General features: G+C 35.7%; 1 pseudogene; it reads left to right on the plus strand.

Annotated features, from left to right (window-relative positions):
- Positions 1-3,261: 3,261 nt before the first annotated feature.
- LOC149145146 (mitochondrial import inner membrane translocase subunit TIM23-2-like) overlaps positions 3,262-20,199 on the plus strand; it is a 75,221-nt pseudogene continuing 58,283 nt past the window's right edge.

Consider the following 20,199-nt stretch of genomic DNA (forward strand, 5'->3'; position numbering starts at 1 on the left):
ATTGTTTGTCCTATGTACATGAAAAATGAATTTATAAAGCTGAGCATGGGAATGCCCGCCTCAGCTAGATCATGAAAATATTATGAAGATAATGTATTGTATTGTATCTTATTACAGGTCTCCTTCCAGCTCGAAAGAACTTTGGATCCTCATGATAAAACATTTCACCCGACATCAATAGATTAACAGCCTCATGCTTTAGGGGGCAACTGTTATAGAAATTTTTGGGCACTGCAACCCCAAGCATAAATGTCCATAAACCAAGGGCTCCTAAGTCCCTAAAGGTGTTGTTCCAACCCATAAAAGAACAAGGTCAACTGATTACAACATCTCCTAGAAGTTCTCCATGAAAAACTACTCAGAACTAGTCAAAACTGGACCATTTCACCTGCTCCATAGGCAAAGTGTGTTGCATCCCACCTAAATACACACAGTAGGTGCGTTGCATTTCAAAAATCCCTTCTATGGGGTGCGATGGGTGAGAAGGGACAAATGGAAGGGTCAATCCGCAAGGTGGAGAAGCATGGAATCTTCCAGAAACTTCTCCTGTGACACTTGCTTCTCTGAATTTGACCAGGGTTGAGTAAGAGATCATCAATCTCCAAGTGGAATCAAGAACTGTCAGAGGGGAGACACTAATCAAATCTCAAGTTGACTCACCTCCCTTGCAGACATCTATATATGGATCCCTCATCGCAGAGATCTGAAGGCTAGAATTTTGCATCTTGTAAGGAATTGTTGTTGGTTTCTTGTGGCAACATCATAGTATTGGGTGATCTAAGATTTTCATGAGGTGAGGAAGGTCTTCTTACTGATAGGATGATGTTGGGTCAGAACAATTGGTTGTGATTCTCTTGGCTCTTTCTTGATTATCAAAAAAGCTATTCAAGTTTTCGTCCATACTCTTGTATGATTTATGTTTTATGCATTTGTATGGTCAATTTACATCTGATCCTATATTGTTTATGATAATAGATCCATGTTCTCGTATAGTGTTATGCTGCTTTGATTATAGAGGTACTCTGTGAAGATAGGTACACAAGAAAGCAAGTAGCAAAGGACTATCAGAAGAGAGAGGAATCGAGCAAGGAACCAAGCGCAAGACAGAGGTTGCTCTCCTTTATTCTTCTCTCATCTATCTTTCATAAAGGAAAACGAAAGTGGTTTTAGTTTGTTTGTTTCTAAGGTAGCTACCAACCTTAGTGGATTTAGCAGTTCTGCATAGACACTATTCCGGGTAACAGACAGGATTGACACATCAAACTGCGCACCTTCAAGGTAAAAGATTTATTTTTATTAATGACATAAATTTTGATAAGTTTCAAGGAAAATTTCAGATGCATTGGCTGGGGCATTATGTTATCAAGGAGATTATTGATCGTGGAGGAATTCAACTTCTGAAATTGAATGGAGATCCATTTCTGGGAAAGGCAAATTGAATTCGATTGAAGCCATACATCGGGGATCTGACAAGATGACTATATGAAGGTAGCATAGTCTTAGCACTCCAGGCAGGTGCAAGGAGGCGCAGACTATAAACTACACTACTCGAGTTGTAGAGCTGCACAACGAGGGGTCTGTGCGAGACAAGAGGATGTCACAATACCGACATAAGCATGAAGGGAGTTGTGCCATAGGGGTGGAGACCACGTAGCACAGCTAGAAAGTGATTGTTTCCATCACTATTCATGATTTGACTACTAGAAGATGGTTAGGAGGAGTGAGCGGTCGAAATTTAAGGATTTTAAGGCTAAAATCAAGTGTCAAATATTTGGAAATTTACCGCCAATCTCACATTTATGGACGGATTTTGGGGGAATGGTTGAATATAAATTCGAATTCACCTATAAATTACAGGTGGCCATCCAGTGAGAAACACTTTGCATTCTGAGAAGTTTTGAGTTGTGATCTCTTTTGCTTGAGATATTTGAGAATTTGCTTACAAGTCTCGTGTCTGATCAATATCCTTAGTCCGATCAAAAGCTCATTAACAACTTCATGTATGCACCAGCTGAGAACGCTAGTTCTGGGGGCGTTGTTGCCTCTGAGGGACCTACCCCTGAGGTCGTGAGTATGGAGGTTCCCACTGTAGTGCTGAAGGCGTCGAGGTCGCCTAGGTTGAAGCCTATATAGATGAGGGAGGTTCCCAAGCCGAAGAAGGATAAACAAAAGAAGACGTTGCTGGTGTGTTAGTCACCAAGGAAACATCCAGCTACATAGGCTCAGAGAAACGAAAAGCCAACCATGCAGGAGAAAGCCAAAGTGGTAGATTTGGAGGCTGAGGAGCGCGCGAAAGACATAGATATTGAGGGGATAGACCCTATTTCCAAGCTGCCAGAGTATATACCTCCGCGCTAGCGCAAGTTGAAGGTCCCAAAGGACCCAGATGAGGGACAATTCATCCTCAACACATCCATGCTGCCATAAAACATAACTTTTGAAGGTCCACGCTTGGCGCGGATCCCGTATATAAAGATTGAAGATTAGGATTTGGGGGACACCAAGCAGTTCCCCCACCTAGGTACTGATGCCTTCATGAAGTGAGTTTTCTACAAGGAGTCTAGTGTAAATGTGCTAGAGCCAGTGGAATGGATTCGTGGGGTAAGCAAGGCAAGGTTGTTGAACATGCTATGGATGCCTCACTACTACCGTGCCTATATAAATTTGACATTCATTAAGCAGTTGTTGTGCCTTGTACATGACGAGTGATTTTGGTTGAGTGAGCCGATACCAATCACTAATATGGTGATCCATCAGATCACATTGTTACCTCATTCTAGACTGAATCGAGCAAAGGCATTTGGCAGAAAGACAGGCAAGCGCGACCTCGCCGAGAAGATGAAGGACAAGTTCAAACTTGTCAAGAAACCGCGTGGGTATTCCATTTCTAGTATTACTAACCATGAGTTGAAGGTGGCCACCCAAATTTTGGCTGGAAAAGTCATAAGAAAGTGTCGTGCGGGCGAGGTGCTGGTACCACTGGTTTTGTTAGCGTCTCAGTGAGCGGAGGGCGTACAGTTCAACTAGGCATGCTACTTGTGTAGCGAGTTCCTCATGAACAACAGATAGGCACAAGACCATAGTAAGAGATTTCATTATTCATCGCTATTACTCTCGATCATGCTGGTCACATGGGAATTGCTGGAGGACAACCAATTTCCTTCGATCAAGATGGATTTTCCCGAAGCTGAAAAGTTTGCATCTCTATGGGCCACTAAGGATGCTGACTGAGTCAGGGAATGAAAGGTGTTTTGGGTACAAATGGAGGCAAGAATCTGCACAACCATCAATCGAAAGTCGTGGTTGCCACCAACTGTCTTTGAGCAGATATCTGGCTATGTGGAATTCAAAGTGGACTTCCACTATGTTTACATCCGGGTGCAGAAGGATTCAGATCAGAAGTGGTATGATCTCCCCTACTTGGCTACAAATGATGCCATTGAATAATTCCTCAAGGGATGGCTAGCAGATTGGCACACAACATCAGATTTGGCCTCCGGGACTAGAAAGTCCATGGAAAAGCAGAAAAAGGTAGCAGCTTGATTGAAGGTTCAACAGTTGGAAAACGAGAGGAAGAAGGATATTAAGGGGAAGCTTTTAGCGGAAGCAGAGCGCACCATATAGAAACAAGCAGAGTATGAAGAGAACGACTTTGACACAAGTTAGAAACCCCTTTGCCCCAAATGGAGGAAGTTGAATGGTTAGAACAAGGTGATGGAGATGAGGAGAGCACTCCCTTCCATGTCAAGCAACATAGGGAACAAGAAAAGGAGGGACAAAAAAAGAATACCAAAACCTTCAAGTCGTCACTCGACCCAATCACCTTGACAGAGGGCAACTTAGATAATATTGGAGATAAGGTAAGGCATATGATAGCAGAACTGATGCAGCAGTTTGAGAAATAGCAGAAGCAGGCACTAAGCACCATACAGACGGGTCTATGTGAGTGACAGATCCAAACGAATAGACTCTAGGTAGGTGCAGGGCAGAGCAGCATGACATCAACTAGTTTGGCACGAGGGCACACCCAAGCATCAAAGTTGGTTCAATCCTTAGATCTCTGGGGATTCACGCTGCCTGATGGAGCTCTAAGCATGGAGGCGGATGCTGACAAGGCTACAATCAGCACTTTAGAGAATATTGGTTTGAACTTGGCTGCGCTGCCCATTGAATTCCTTCACACACTACAAGTAGGTGTGATTGCAGAGATTTAGGCTTGAGAGTAGTGCGCACTAAGCATGATCAGCAAGTACAAGGTCAACAATGAGTAGATGTTCATTAAGAAGATAGCATCGCTAGAAGCATGGAAGAAGGAGGAGAACGAGAAAAACCATAGTCGTGGTAGCCGAAGCATGTAGAACCATTCCAGAACTACATATACCAGAAGAAGCATCATTGGGTGCTAAGATTAGGAAGTTGGACGCAGGTGTGCGCGATGCAAAAGTCAAAGTGGTCAAGGTTCAGTTTGAACTAAACCTATGCATCATAGAGCTCGAGTTTAAGTCACAACCTTCAACTCCACGAGAGATTAGTGAACAACATGACGTTGTTGTGAAAGAGGGAGTTGCAGCAGTAGATGTCGTAGTAGCGGATTGCACTGCACTCTTCGAGCAATCTATGGAGGTAGTTACAACTCTGCAAGAAGATGCTAAGCTACAGAGGTTGAACATGGAAGCCCGTGAATTGCAACAACAGTATGATGAAGTAAGAGCAATAGTGTGCACTATTGCTATATCACAACGATTTGCTAAGTTGCATGAGGTGAAGAAGTTGCTCGAGCAGGTGGAGGTAGTGCAAAGGAAATAGGCGGTCCTCAAGACCAGGTTGGGGCCTTGGTTGGATGAGGCCTATGTTATCTTTTCGATCATTGAGGAGAAGCTGGTGATCCTACAAATTACACAACAGAAGATAAAAGAAGACAGCGTGGGACCAACAACAGAGCAGTTGGTGTTGCATATCAAGCAGGCACCAACGCAAAGAGCGGCTGAGGTAGCAGTGGTGCAAGTCTAGTTGGGAGGTCTCCGCAGTAAGATCTCCGTGCCAGCAGAGTGACTCGAGGGTGAGCAATGATATTTATGTTGCAGGCATGTTGGGACACGGTCCCTTACAGTCAATTTTGGGGCAAAAGCCCAAGTTTTTGGGCAGAAAGCCTAAGTTTTTGATATATAAAGTGTAAAGTCTCTGCAATTTGTGGTCGCAAAGTGTGTAGATAGTTAAGTGTCATAAAGCGTTTTACCATTTTTTTATGTAAGTTGTGTCAGCTTGTATAGACACCCATGGTCTACAGAACATGTGATTGTATAAAAAGGAGAGCCTTGGAGAGTCTAAGGTAGTTAAGTTAAGTTAAGTTAGGTTAAGTTAAGTTCATGAAGATGAATTTAATGGGTCATTAGAAGGAAAAGTGAAAAGTCTTAGAGTAGAGGAGAGGATCTGCAGTTGAGTGCGCAGAGACCTAGAGTAGAGCCCGCAACTGAGTGCGTGGACCTCTGTCGCTGAGTACGTAGGGTAGTATTGACTCTGTAAGTAGAACTGAAGTACCAATAAAGAGGCTATTCCAGAAATATCTGTGCTTTGTCCATTTACTTCTCTTATGAATGAATGCGTTTATGTTATGATAAATAATGGGGATAGGATTTAATACTGTATTGATGCATGATTCTGCATATTTCACATTGTTATAAGAATGCAAGTAATACTATCTGTTTTCGTGAAGAATATATTAATGTACCTTAAAATTATCAGACACTTAAGCTGATCTAGGTAGATACAAAGATAGGAACAGTTACAGAGGCATGTAAGTGGTTGATTGAACTGTTTAGGGTCCACGAAAGACAATTGTAGACATTCGCGGAGGTATAGAATCTGATTAAGAGAAGTTGTATTGATAAGCCCTCGAGGCTTATCGATCTATGTGAAGGTAGGTTTAGGAAATAAAATGACATCATGCTCATCTCTTGGTGCGAAAACTTGGTTCCAGTATCCCCCCATACTGCTTTTTGTGAGATTTGAGTCCACGCTCCATGAGTTGATGCCGAAAGGGCTAGTAGTGTAGGGATTTGTTTGGCAAAATAACTGTTAACATGGGTAAGGACCCCCTAAGCCAACAGAGGCAAAGGATTCTCTGGAATTAGTACGTTGATTGAGGGCTTGCGGGTGGCTAGTTATAGAAAAATCACATGTAGCTAAGCCCACAGTTAGGTGGAGAGCTGTCCCCAAAAATATTTGTTGCAGTGAGTAGAATTCAAAAAGCATTCAACTTGAAAAGCATAAGTAAGGATTATTGCCAATATAGGTAAGTCATCTCTACTCGTGTTTTTGAAAATTCTATGTTAAATAGTTGAATAAGTGGGTGTTGATTGTTAATCATATAAACTGATGTAATTATTTGTATATTTTAAATGAGGGTTGTTACATATGATATGAAAGTGTGGTTGTAATAGTAGGGTCTTTTGGGTTAATTTAACTATATATTTGCATTTTGAAAATCATAATTATTTTTATGTTTCGAGAAACATGAAAAAATAATCTATATGTAAATTGAATTAAAATCTCGTTAAATACATCTACGATATTCTTGTTTTATAATCGAATTTAAACTTTATATATATATGCCCAATCAGTATATATATACTTTTCCTTTTACAACAACGACAAGTTCTTGTGCATATTCAATAATAAGATTTTGGTTTTATAAAATAATTAAAAAAATGCAATGGATTACCCTTCAAACATGAAAACAAGTTGAGTTAAAAGAGTCACATAGAATGTTCTTGGGTCACTCAAAGTGTCATAGGCTCAAACTCGATTAACACTAACACAAGGATTGAGCCTTGACTACGTTTTTGTGTGAATGTTACCTTTAAAACCCAACCTTTGGGGAATGCCTATGTTTTCGTATGAATATTAGCCACATAACCAGTGCTAGCATTGGAATTTTATTGACCTTAAAACCCTAGGTGTCATGTTTAGGTTTCTAAGTGAGTAGATTGTTCATGTATTGAAATTTATTTCTTAATACGGAAGGTCAGTCTGGCCTATCGGAGTAGAAGCACATCCTTCTATTTTAATATGTAGCATTCGGGACCCTAGAGAAGGTTGCATTGGTATAACTTTAATGTGAAATCTTTGTTGCCAAGAATTTTGCGTTATACGGTAACTGTTTTTGTTGTGAAATTTTTGGCGGTTTGGAAGTGTCCCAAAAGTTTTGAAAAACATGGAGAAGTGTCCCAAAAGTTCAAAAACATGGATTTTACCAGGCATAGTTAAAAACTAGGGGATTTTCTGGAGTATAAAATTGTTGGTGTGGCTTTTTAACTTATAGTCATCCAATTTGGTGATAGTACAATAATATATGGATCAAGCAATAAATAACATGGGTGGAAAATTAAAAAAAAAAGTCAAAATCTTAAATCTTACGTCTGGTTAAATCTTACCTCTAGTTGGTAACGTGTAAGATTGACAAATTTTAAATTTTTTGTAACGTGATGATACAATTATGTCATTGACATGGCTTACCCATATGAGAAAACCTTTATATCTAATTAAAAATAAAAAGCCAAATTTGGGATTGTTTTATGAATTGAATGGGAATTGAGTTTAGATAATTAATATTCTTATGTTGAATTTCTTTTTAAATAGTTGAAATTAATTATTTATTGAAGTTTTTATGAATAAAGTTGTTTTAATATTATTTTTATTTTAATTTAGTTATAAACTATTATTTTAAGTATACAAGATTGTATGGCTTTAATTTTTATTTTTAATCCTATATGATTATTTTATTTATGTTTTACATTTTGAGTTATGAATTGTATTTTAATGAAAGAAATTGAGAATATTTAAAAATGATAATGGATCAAAATTTGGATGAATAGATATACCATGGTGGTCTATGAGATTTCCATTTTATATGAAATGAAATTTCACTTGGTACCTTATTGGGATAACTAATAACCATATTTTTTGGGAGATAGTAGGAAACTATCCCTAAAAGGATAAACCCATTATTAGAATGAGATATTGGAATATACGTATGTCAACAAGGGTTTTAAGGGTTTTAATAGATAAAAGGAAGTTTTAGGATTGATATCCAAGGTTAATTCTAAAGTGTCGAAGGAGAAATGGAAAGGAGAAACTTGAAAAATTTATAATGATGATAACTAATGGTAGCTCATGTGATTATGACCAACTTGGAATGATGAGATGAACAAAGAAAAAAGGGGGTGCTAGATAAATACTTTAGGTGGTTGAGTGGAAGCGTGACAACAAGGGTAAGAAATCAATAAGAAGGGGCAACCTATTTTAAAACATAATGGAAGATGTTGGAATAATCATAACTTGGTACTCTGAAGATATCCTTTGAATGAACAACTCGGAGGAAAATGGTTGTCGAATCATAGAATTATATCCATATAAGAAGATGATGAGAATTACTATAAGGTCTATTTAAGGATGATTCATATAACAAAGAAAATATTAGCAATCAACTAATGAAGTTGAATAATTATGGTAATAATGAAGGTCATTTTCGAAGGAACCTAGAAAGTATGATGAAATATATTGAAGAAGTAAATCCATAATAAAATAAATCAATTGAAGGATATAAGTTGAGTGCATGACAACGTCTATAATAGTCTTTCCCTTTAGTGGAAGAGCTGCATTGTAATTGTTTCCATAAGTGACTAACTATATGCATGAACTATGGATATCAAGACATGTATGATTACGAAATTCTATTCTTTGATGCCTTAAAAGACAAATTGATAACTGGATTACATTTGTTAGCCACTTTAATTATTTATGTATAGGATATTACCAAAGTTGGGGAAATGTAAAAAAATTCCAGAAAGTGTATCAATTTTATGCACTTAAGAGAAGAAGAAAGGAAACGACAATGACTGGAGGCGAGAAATTAAATCCAATCTAGTGATGTGTTTTTGAAATTAAATGAAGTGAAGAAATTTCCATTTTTGAAGCTACTAGACATGGAATATTAGGAAATTGAGACTAATAATAATAATAATAATAAAAGTATATCTATGAATATATGGTAGGAGGAGCTAAAGGTATGTTTCTACCAAGAAGAAAGTTTTGTTAAGGATATTGATGAGTGGACCAAGAAGTATGATTGGTAAGGGTCATAATGATAACCGATATAATTTAAATGGTCTAGATAGAAAGTTGTGAAACTTGTAATTGGTGAGGAGTGAGGGGTGATAGACTAGGAACATGTTTAAATATTTAGAGGGTCAAGGGTAACAATTATCTACCTTTGGAAAAATAATTTGACTATGAAAATTAACAAAAAAAATCCTAACATGAAGTGTAAGAAGGAAGGTTGATGGAAATTATATAACAAGATCGTGAGAAGAATTATGCAGAAATTAACATATCAACTAATAAATGGTGAACCTGACATGAATTTGACTAAACTATACTCATTATTTCACGTGTGGATTGATGACCTAGTGATACTTCACATAAAACAACTTACTGAGTTGTGTCATGAAGAAGTTATTTTCAAGCATAATAAGCATATAAAACCTTTTGGTGGATGATAATGGTAGTATTGGTTCCATGCTTGAAATAGAAACCATAGAAAATGTTTGACAAACCAAAAGTGAAGGGAAATAATCCTTAGTGGAACTCGAGGAATGGTGGACCTATAATAAAATAGATCAAGTGGTATTGAGCAAGAAACATAATGAGATAAGGAAATATTTCTCAAGGTGGACAATGATGATTACTAGCTGATGGATAAACCACTAGATATTAATTATTCGCTTGTACAATCAATAATATCCTAATGATGAATTTCACTAAATTTCATTGGGAAAAAAGAATACATGGCTAGAAGTTAAGCTCAAGATGATTCAACACTGTAAATAAATGACTATACATACTACGTAATTGACATTTTCTTAGTTAAAGGAAGGGGAAGTGATTATTGAAAAGTAATTCGTATCTTGATGAAAACACGACACTAAGAATATTGGTAAGATAGCCTAGATCCTAGAGAGATGTTGAATAATATCATTTCATAGCTGGTATTTATTATTTAAATAAGCAAATGAATTTTATTTTTCTGATGAATCATGATAAGAATGCTTATAATGTATTATTATTACAGATTTGATAATTGTTAATTTGATTCTCATATTGATGATGTTTCATGATATCATGGTATGAGGATAATCGTGCACACGTGGTTCTTATTTATTTATTTGTTATGATAAGGATGTTGTATGATCATGATGAGCATGATATTCATAGGGATTATGATGTTATCATATGAGGTATATTGACACAAGGCTCTTTTGTTATGTGATGACATGTCTTTGATGTTGAGATGTTGATGTTATAACTTATCGAGATATTTTGATGTGAAGCATGTCGTAATTGCACACATATTTACTGACATACATGAGCATGTAGTTATTTACTATTCCGAATGTGGTGGTTATCAATGATTTTATGTTATCATGATGACATGCAAGATTGGGCATGTGGATTATTTTTTTTATGTTATGATTATAACTAGTGTATTAGATGCATGTTGAGATGTGGTGATTGATAGAAAATCCACAAATGGGCTAAGAGGGCTGGTTTATTTGATGATCTTGTGGGAGCCCATACATACGAGGGAGAATAAGTAACACCATATGGGCTCGGGACATACTCAATCAACACTACATATGATAGTGGTTCCTTTGTCTTGTATAGCTCTTGATGGATAGCTCTTGAGGGGCTATGGGATCATCTTGACGAGGCCAAGTGCCTGATATTGTAGACCAAGTTCTTGATATTGGATTGGAATACCGAAGTCTAGTGGGGGCGTAAGGACTTCGATGCCTGGGGCTGTGCACCTTAGTGAGTGTAGAGGGAGTGGGCTAGTCTTTTGAGATGCCTAGAGTACTGAGCCAGGTTCCTGCCTTGGAGAAGATGAGGTCTGAGCCACGTGTGATCCTTGGGGCCAACCTTGGGCTATGGTATAGACCGATGAGGCTTACTCCTAGTTCTGAAAGTGGGAAAAAGGATAGATATTCCTTGGGATTTCCCAAGTGTTGTGGAAACTTTCAATGCCTACTCGTTATACTAGTTCAGCAAAGGGTGTAGGGAAAAGGTGAAGTAATAAATAACGAAATAAAATAAAATGTTAAATGATTCAAATTAACTTTGGGACAAAGTTCCTTAAAGAGGGGGAGTATGTAATGTCCCATAATAATATTAAAAAATAATAATAATAAATAAATAAAATAATATAATATCAAAATATAAGTAAATAAATAATAAACAATAAAGAAAAGATAACAGTGGTAAATAAATCGTAAACAAAAAACAAAAAATAATAACAGTAAATAAATAATAAATAACAAAGAAAAGGTAAAATTAGTATATATATAATGAAGAGAATACAATAATAATAAATAAATAAATTAGTAAATAATAAACTAGAGTTCTAAATAAATATATATAAAAGTAACTTATAAATAGTAAAAATAAGTAAATTTAACAAAAAGTAAAAAGGAATAAAAAAGAAAAAGTTAAATTAAGAGAAATATTAAATTAAGTAAAACTTAAAATAATGAAATAAAGTTGCATGTTGACACATTGAATGTATGCATGAGGACCCCTTTCCATTTTTTGGTATATTTAATGAACGATGATGAGGATGCGATTCATCCATTCCTTCATCCATTCTCTTGGGAGAATTGTGTTGTGAGACAAAGGATTCTGTAGTAGGAGTATGTTGATTGAGGGGTCGGGGGTGGCTAGTTGTAGAAGTATTACGTGCAGTTGAGCCTATAGTTGGGTGGAGATTCGTCCCCAAAATATTTGTTGCAGTTAGTGGAATTAAAAGAGCATTCAATTCCAAAATAACAAGTAAGTAATATCGTCAATATAGGTAAGTCATATCTACTCGTGTTTTTGAAAATTCTATGTTAAATAGTTGATTATTTGGTGTTGATTATTAATCATATAAATTGATGTAATTATTTGTATATTTTAAATCGGGGTTGTTACATCCCCTTAGAGAAATTTTCACTCTATTGTGAGTGCTCTTTTCTCTTCCACCCTCATGTTAGTTATGCTTCAACATATTGTTGCAAAAACCTCGCGACCAGTTATAGATCTACCCAATGAAATTACTGGGCTACTCCCTCTAAATTTGGAATCACTCGATCATGAGAGACCAATTTTTTCTGCCCCGCAATCAGAAAAAATTGAACCCCCACATGTAACTCGACCTCCTGGAAGAATAATTGTGCTTCCCTTGGCAATTTCTTCCTATGGCCCTTTCTAAGAAGAGAAATTCATTTCCATTGTTTTCCTGAGCTCTCTGGTTGATCAATTGTGATCTGATACCATGTAAAAATTCCAAACTGGAATCTTATTAGAGATACTGGAAAATATTCTCTTAGTTGTTAATTTAATTTAACAATTTATTTCATGTTTTCTACGACACATACTAAATAAATCACACTATAATCTACACAAATAAAACCATGGAAGAATAAACACTTTAATAAATGCTAGCACACACACATAAAAATAACACACTTATTTTTGGACAAAAGTCCACAAAAAAACCCAACTTGGGAAAACTAGTGCAACAGCTAAGGGTTTTAATATTATGTAGAAGTGAAAAATCTGAGTACAACTGGATGCCGAAATTTGAGAATTCTATAGAGAACAATACTGGAAAAAACCTATTGAGGAATTTTCCTCACACCATAGGAAAACTCATGACACGACTTGCCTTCTGAAACTTGACCCTCCTGACCTCTATGTAAACCTATGTGCTTCTCTGCTCAGCCTGCTCGATGTCTAACCTCAGACTGGTCTCTGACGAAGTCATCCTACCATTTGTTAACTGGAAATATGCTTCTCCAACACTCTGGGGCTCCTTCTTGATCTATGGAACTGAAAATGCCAATCTTTTTGAACAATTTGACTCTTCCTCTAGAATCTGCTACATTGCTCCAACATCAACCTCTTTGTGGCTCTTCTTCCTCTCTACAAATGCACTCGTTGGATCTAGAATGCATCCTCCAACCTCACTATCTCTACCCCTCTCACACTGATTTGGTCTCTAACTCTCTCTCCGACAACTAACTATTGCTACTCTGGAAATCGATCTTCTTAGAAATCAAACCTCTCGAGTGTATTCTTCATCACCACATCGACCTCCTCATATAACCCTTTGTTGGAGCACCAAATACTAATATTAAAACATAATCTATGGATAAGATCATCTTTAGATTGATCTGTGTGATTTTCTATATGATTCCCACCTTGAATTAACTAATACTCATTAATTAACTATATTCCTTAAGTTTAGACTTAGTAAATATTTAAAAACTAGTTAATAATATAATTATGTCATTTCTATGCTAAATTGGGAAAAAGAATTTATGGGTTTTGGATATCGCATGTATTCTACACTCTCCATAAAATTTCAAGGCTATAACAGATACGACGCTACAAAATAACACTTTCCATATCTATTGCATCTCATCAATAAAAGGTGCAAGATAAATATCCATGTTTTTAACTTGATGTTTTCATCAAACAATGATGGTCAGCAAATGGTGCTCCTTTATAACACGTCCATGGGTGATCTAAGTGGCTCCAAACACGCTCATAATTCAGAACTGGCTCAACAAAAGCTCAAAAATAAAAGTCCTTAGATTGAAATGAAGTGAGGACTAGATCATAGTGCTCATTGTCCTGATTCCAACAACACGAACGAAATTCAAATCCGAGTTCATATGCTCAAGGTATTGACAATCAAAGTTCAGGTCAAACTAAGCCAAGTGGCAGTCACTAAATAGCTAAGAATTTGGGAAAGTCCCTATGCATAGAATCCAGCCTCCATAATGCTGATTTTTTTTCCTACTTAATTTCGCTAGTGACCCTTAAAATCCGATTGAAAGAATATAGCCAATTTGTTATTATATAAAAAAATATTAAAATTAGGGTGGTCGTCTGCCACCCCTGCCACCCCCGTTTGTATTAATATATATCTATCTATATATATATATATATATATATATATATATATATATATATATATATATATATATATATATATATATATATATATATATATATATATATAGATATAGATATATTAAATGGGTGGTAGGTGGTCAAACCCCATCACCCGTCACATTACAACAACCCAACGCATATCATATAATCGACCATTGCTCATATTCGTTAACATAAGCCGCCTGATCTGCGGGGTTGTCAAGGCTTGAACCCACGTTTTTCAGTGCCTGGCCCAGACACGCGGCGACCCGATACCAAATAAGACAGAAACATTAACATACATGAAAACGCATTATAAACACACCACCGAACATAGGCATAATAGTTATATGTCGTGTTCAATACACATCACCACAAACGTTAAGACATAACACCCAATAGTTATATGACAATATTACATCGCTGCTCAGTGGGAATTAGAGGTTAAATGCAAAAATTATGAAAGCGGGTATGTTTTGAACCCAGACCGCACGCACTCCAAATTTAGCCCTCCATTAATGCGCCAATGAGGTCATCCTCATTGACTCCACCCTCAAACAAATATAAAAACCCACCAATTTTTCGTTCGAGCAATGAATTGGAGGAGTGATGACGGACTGTGGAACTAAGAGATGAGAAATTCTTCCCAGTATAGGTACGGTTTTTGAGGAGAGGATATTCCACTGGAATATTTTGTAGAATATTCCGAAAAAATATTCCCTAGCGGGTGATTTTTCACAGTGACAGAAACATGTCAACTTAATACTCAAAAGAACTAGAATTTCACAGGGAATGTGATGTTGTGGTTGTTTTCCCCATTTAAGCAGTAAAAATTAAGGTTTCTAGCAGCAAGGAATCTTTGTAGAATCTTACGTAATCTAAAAGATTTGCTCGGAGGCTGATTTTTGATAGAGGCATAATAATGCTAGCTTTGTAGTCATTTTTCACACAATTTCATAGGGAGCATAGTGGTGTTCTTAGAATTTTCATTCGAGTAGTGAATATTTCTGCCATCTTTGGGAAGGAATCCTTAGGGGAACCTTCGAGATTCCCAAGGGTCCAGAATTTGATTGTGTGAGAAAGGGGCAAAGTTTATAGTTTTTTGACATGATTTCATGTCATGGACTCAACAGTGTAGTCCATTTAGTCAATTGAGATTTGAATTTTTTTACCATCCCCAAAAGTGGCGGTATATGATGCATTCACGCCATCCCTTTCTTTTGATTTGTTGAGATGATGTTTTTGTTGTTGAGATCCTTGATTACCATTATGTTGAGGGACACTTGTATGCCACATCATGTGAGATTTTATTAGCGTGTTGGGCTGAATGAGGGTCCATTTGAGTGAGAGTTCCTATAGGGAGAATGTCTCATGGAGATACATGCCACTCTGATTCAGAAAATTTATCCTTGTAAGGACAAAGAATGTACTACGCAAAATTTAATGAAGCGACCTTCCCACTCTTGACACCATGGCCTGAAGATGTAACCCACACGAGGTGAGCTTCGTTATCAATGTGTTTGTGTCATGTGATTTGATTGTTGTTGTTATGTTTCATCTTCCTTAAATCATGCACATGTGGTCGTTTCATACTCTTTTATATGCAATTCTTCTAACATCACATAAGTAAAAGATCTTAGTTAATTATCGTAGCTGAAGAGATCCGGTTCAATGGGGGGAATATTGCATACTATCAATTTGGTAGGACAAAAACTATAATTTGAGCTCATGAAAGAGAAGGGTACACTCTATCAATTGCAAGACGGAACCTGATACTACGGGTTTCATCTTCAATTTTTCTTGGTCATTCTTCCTCTATGTGTTTGAATGCTTTGGACTAGAACGAAATTCGCATGAATCCATATTTACTCATATTCTTTACATGCCATTCCATGAATTGTTCAAGTGACTTGCAACGAAACATTTGTTGAAGTCTAGGTATAATTGGCATGTGAGGTAAAACCTTCTTTGGAACTATAAGACCTTGTACATATATATGATGCCTCTTCTCTTTGCATAAAAGGAATTATACCTTTTCTTGATATTCGTATCTATATAAAATGCAATCATTTTTACATGAATAAAATTTCCTATATTCAATCACCAACTCAACCAATAACTGATGTGTCTCTCTACAGGTTGATGGAAATACATTCTCTTTAGGAAATATTTTAGTTTTTAGTGCCCTGTAGGGTTTCCAAATATTAGATCAATTGAATGTTTGACTTATGATCAACATGTTTTATATGTTAATATATATTATGACTATTCATATACAATATATGGTTTTAAAATCCCCTTAAACAAATATAACTAAAGTTGACGAATGTTTATGAATTACATACACCAATTGATGATGCATTGTAAGAAATATATTTCAACTCACTTCAGTAGGGTGGTGAATCCTTTGTCCGACAAAGAAAATAGTGGCTTTATTTCTGATAATATTAGTGTGCATGTTGATTTTAAGGTTCTACTTGCACCCAATTTGAACACAGGTATCTTTGTTTCTTTCTTGATGGAGTCTTTCATGTTGTTATCATCAACATTACGTTGATGATAAGTACCCTTGCTATCATTGTTACTATCAACCATACGATCATTATTGTCATCATTGTTTCCATCCCCAAAGAAACCTATAAGAATTTCATTCAATCCTTCTTCATGCATTGCAATTTCACTATCATGATCATCACCATTAAGGCTAGGTGGCATGTCATGAGTGTCTGCTAATCTCATCCGTTGTTCAAATTTCTGAGGTGGTAGAGTCCTCTTAAATATGTTTTCTTCACCCAAGTATGGTTTAAAGGATGGTTTGGATCATCCCATCCAAATCTTAATAGACTAGTTTGATCAGCTTGGGTATTAGTAGCCATTATTTCATCATCATCTTCTAGCTATCGACAAACACAACCATTATTTAATGTTTGGAAAGAATTAGATAAATCATAAATGTATCAATTTTAAAGAAATATAACCAAATGTCACTTAATAAATCCCGTCCCATGTACTAAAGTCTTGACCAACCTCTTTTCTAGTGCAATTATTTGTTGTGCATGGAGGATCCATTGTCATATCATCTTCCATCCACTATGTTATTTGCGATTTAATAATTTTACGTCTGCACCAATGTATATATATATTTTTTTCTTTTGCTGGTTGAATGGTTAGGCTATGCACTTGCTCCAATATCCATCTAAAATATTAAAAATATGTATTAATTTATTTCAAGATTGTATAATGCACTATAAATTATAATAATATTATGAAAAAGGATGGACATATGCTTCCTAAGTTAAGTCAAAATTTGATTACCTAATGTCCTGTGACATTTATTGTGTCCGTAGTTTATATGACACAATTTGTTTCGATGGTCTCGTCCTGCCCCAATAATACATAACCTATTCAATAATGTTTAGTACAATATTAGGTCTCCATAATGTCGGCCACTTTTACCCACATTTCCATCATTTTACGCTCGTTCTGTAACTATATAGCTCCATAACCCTACATTAGTAACGATTTTCATGATCATATGGGTTTATCATTATTATTTTCCAAGTCATTTATTTTAAGCATTTTACAAGAATTTATGATTAAATATTATGAAATAAACATGTTTTCATATATATCTAAAAGTGGTATTAGTTTTGTGATATTGTAAGCCTACTTGGAGATTCTAGAAGAATCCTATTTGGCCACCCAACACAAATTCGAATTTGAAATTCCAGATAATGAAGATTTGTTGAATATTTGTAGAAGATGTGGATCATTAACTAAGCACATTCAAAAGAGAATAATCGTGGATGTTTTGAAGTGTGTCTCTTATCAAAACTAAGAGAGAATTTTGAGAGGACCTGTATCTTATATTTTTAGGTGATTGGTTGTAACCATAAGAGATAAATTTGGATTTAGGAGAGATTTAAGTATCTATATTTATTGAATAGCTATCTTCAATTTTTTTTTTATAAATAGGAGCACATTCTTCAACGAAGTGTTCCCAAGATGGAGATTGGTAGTTGTTAGTTAGAAGTTTCTCATTAGAGGTTGCTAATTAGGAGGGTCAAAGATGTAATTTTTAAAGTGAGGATAGAGAATTCCTGTAATGTCTTGTAACTTCAGTTTATGAAATACATACTACTGCTTTGAACTCGAAGATGTGATAGTTGTTCGGTGTGCTTGCTGACGAATGGAGGGCCCGCATCAGCCACAATTTGCAAATTTGTTGTACATAAGGGTAGCATAGTGTAGTTATGTTATTTCGTTTATTTTCAGCATGTGTGTTTTCATTTTATGCAAGTGTATTGTTCCTTTCAGCACGTGTGGTTTCATTTCAGCACGTTTGAGTGTGATTTGAATTCAACAAGTGTGATTTCATTTATTCAAGTGTGGTGTAATTTCAATTCTGAAAGTGTGATTTCAATTTATCAAGTGTGATTTCATTTATGCAAGTGTGGTGTCATTTCCTTTATGCAAGTGTTATTTCCATTTCAAGCAAGTGTGATTTCATTTATGCAAGTGTGATTTAAATTTCTTTATGTTTGGTTTGGATTGGATTGATTTAATTTTCTTTGTAATTAGTTTCAATTGCATTATATTAATATATTCTAATAAATAACCACCTAGTACATATAATACACATACACCTCATCAGTTCATGAACCATGGGTTGACAATTAATGACAAGGATTTAACTCATAATTAAATCACCCAATATTTTATTCCCATTTCTAGGGAGGTATACATAGATGATTAGTTTGAAAGTTTAGACAACTCATGATACTTTCATTCATTCTTAGATGCATGGTTAAAAGAATATTAAAATAATCTATGATGCATATTCAAAATTAAATATTTTTTCAAAACATTTTACTAATCTGTGTGCACGACAAGAATTATCAACCAATTGGAGCCAAGGACAATTAAGAGTTTGAAGAATGTCCTTCTAAGAACTTTGTTGAATCATAGCAACAACTAGGATATCTACCTGTCATGAAGAGTATATTTTAACCGCATTCAGAAACTTGTCTATCTCTCCACCTACACAAGAAGATCTTCAAGTCTCTTTTGATTCCTCTTGTCAATATTTTGAAGAGACTAAATAATGATGCAATACTTTTGACGGGGAGAAACCACTAGAATCCAAGATTGAGGAATGCATAATAAGGAATGATATTCAATGTGATCTAAACTAAGAGAGGAATCATGAATGTCATGGCCTTATTTAAACACATTTCCAATCAATGATCAATTCACATCACTCTTTCATTCTTCCTTTCTTCTTGATTGCATTATCAAAAGAACTGGTCTTTCATGCTTTGATGTATTTTAATGCATATTTTTGAAAATTAAGCATGGATATCTTTTTACTTCCGGTACACACATGGTTGCACTGGAAATATGCATACACTTGAAAAAAATATCTATTTCTAGTACAATAGAGTAGGATAGAATCAATGAATAAAACCAAGTTTGGTGATGTTTTTTTTTAAGTTTTTAAGCTAGATTTCATTTTATTTTCAATTTTATTTACTAGTGGTGCAGTAAGAGCCACCCCGCTCACTAATCATTTGCAGGAAGATGTAGAAAGAGAAGGAATATTCGTGAAGAAGGAGAACAAACACATTTTTGAGAGCCAAAATGTGAAGTTAGAGATCGAATCCTTTCAATTTGTCTTTCAAATTTCACATTCCAAATGAATAAATAATTTCAATATTGTTGAGTATACTCTCTTCTTGTGCTCTCTGTGACCTAGAATATCAGAAAAGAAAAGTTAGCTTTAAAATTTTACAATAAAAGTTGGGTTGGAGATCTAAATTCATACTAAAAGGTATAACTATAGGCTTTTATAAAGCTTAAACAACAAAAATGATGTCTCCAATGGATCCAACACTATCGAAAACCCTTGTTTTGACTCTTCATGCAACGCATTTGGCTAAACATTCAGTAAAATACCACTGTTCCAAGTTTTTTTTCAAATTATATTGTTAAGAATTCTACAATTCGACCTAAACCTAGCCTATGCGGCCTGAACGCGGAAACTGCGAGAAAACCTAGCCTATATTCCCGATTCGTGGTCTAATTTGTAAGACGGATAAATCTTCCATTTAACCCCCAGTTCTAAAAATCATAGTCACATGGTGCCATATGAACATGTTAGGTATC

This window comes from Pinus tabuliformis, chromosome X (assembly GCF_031772625.1).
Source record: "Pinus tabuliformis cultivar Carrire ecotype Pingquan chromosome X, CPIR1, whole genome shotgun sequence".
Classification (NCBI taxonomy): domain Eukaryota; kingdom Viridiplantae; phylum Streptophyta; class Pinopsida; order Pinales; family Pinaceae; genus Pinus; species Pinus tabuliformis.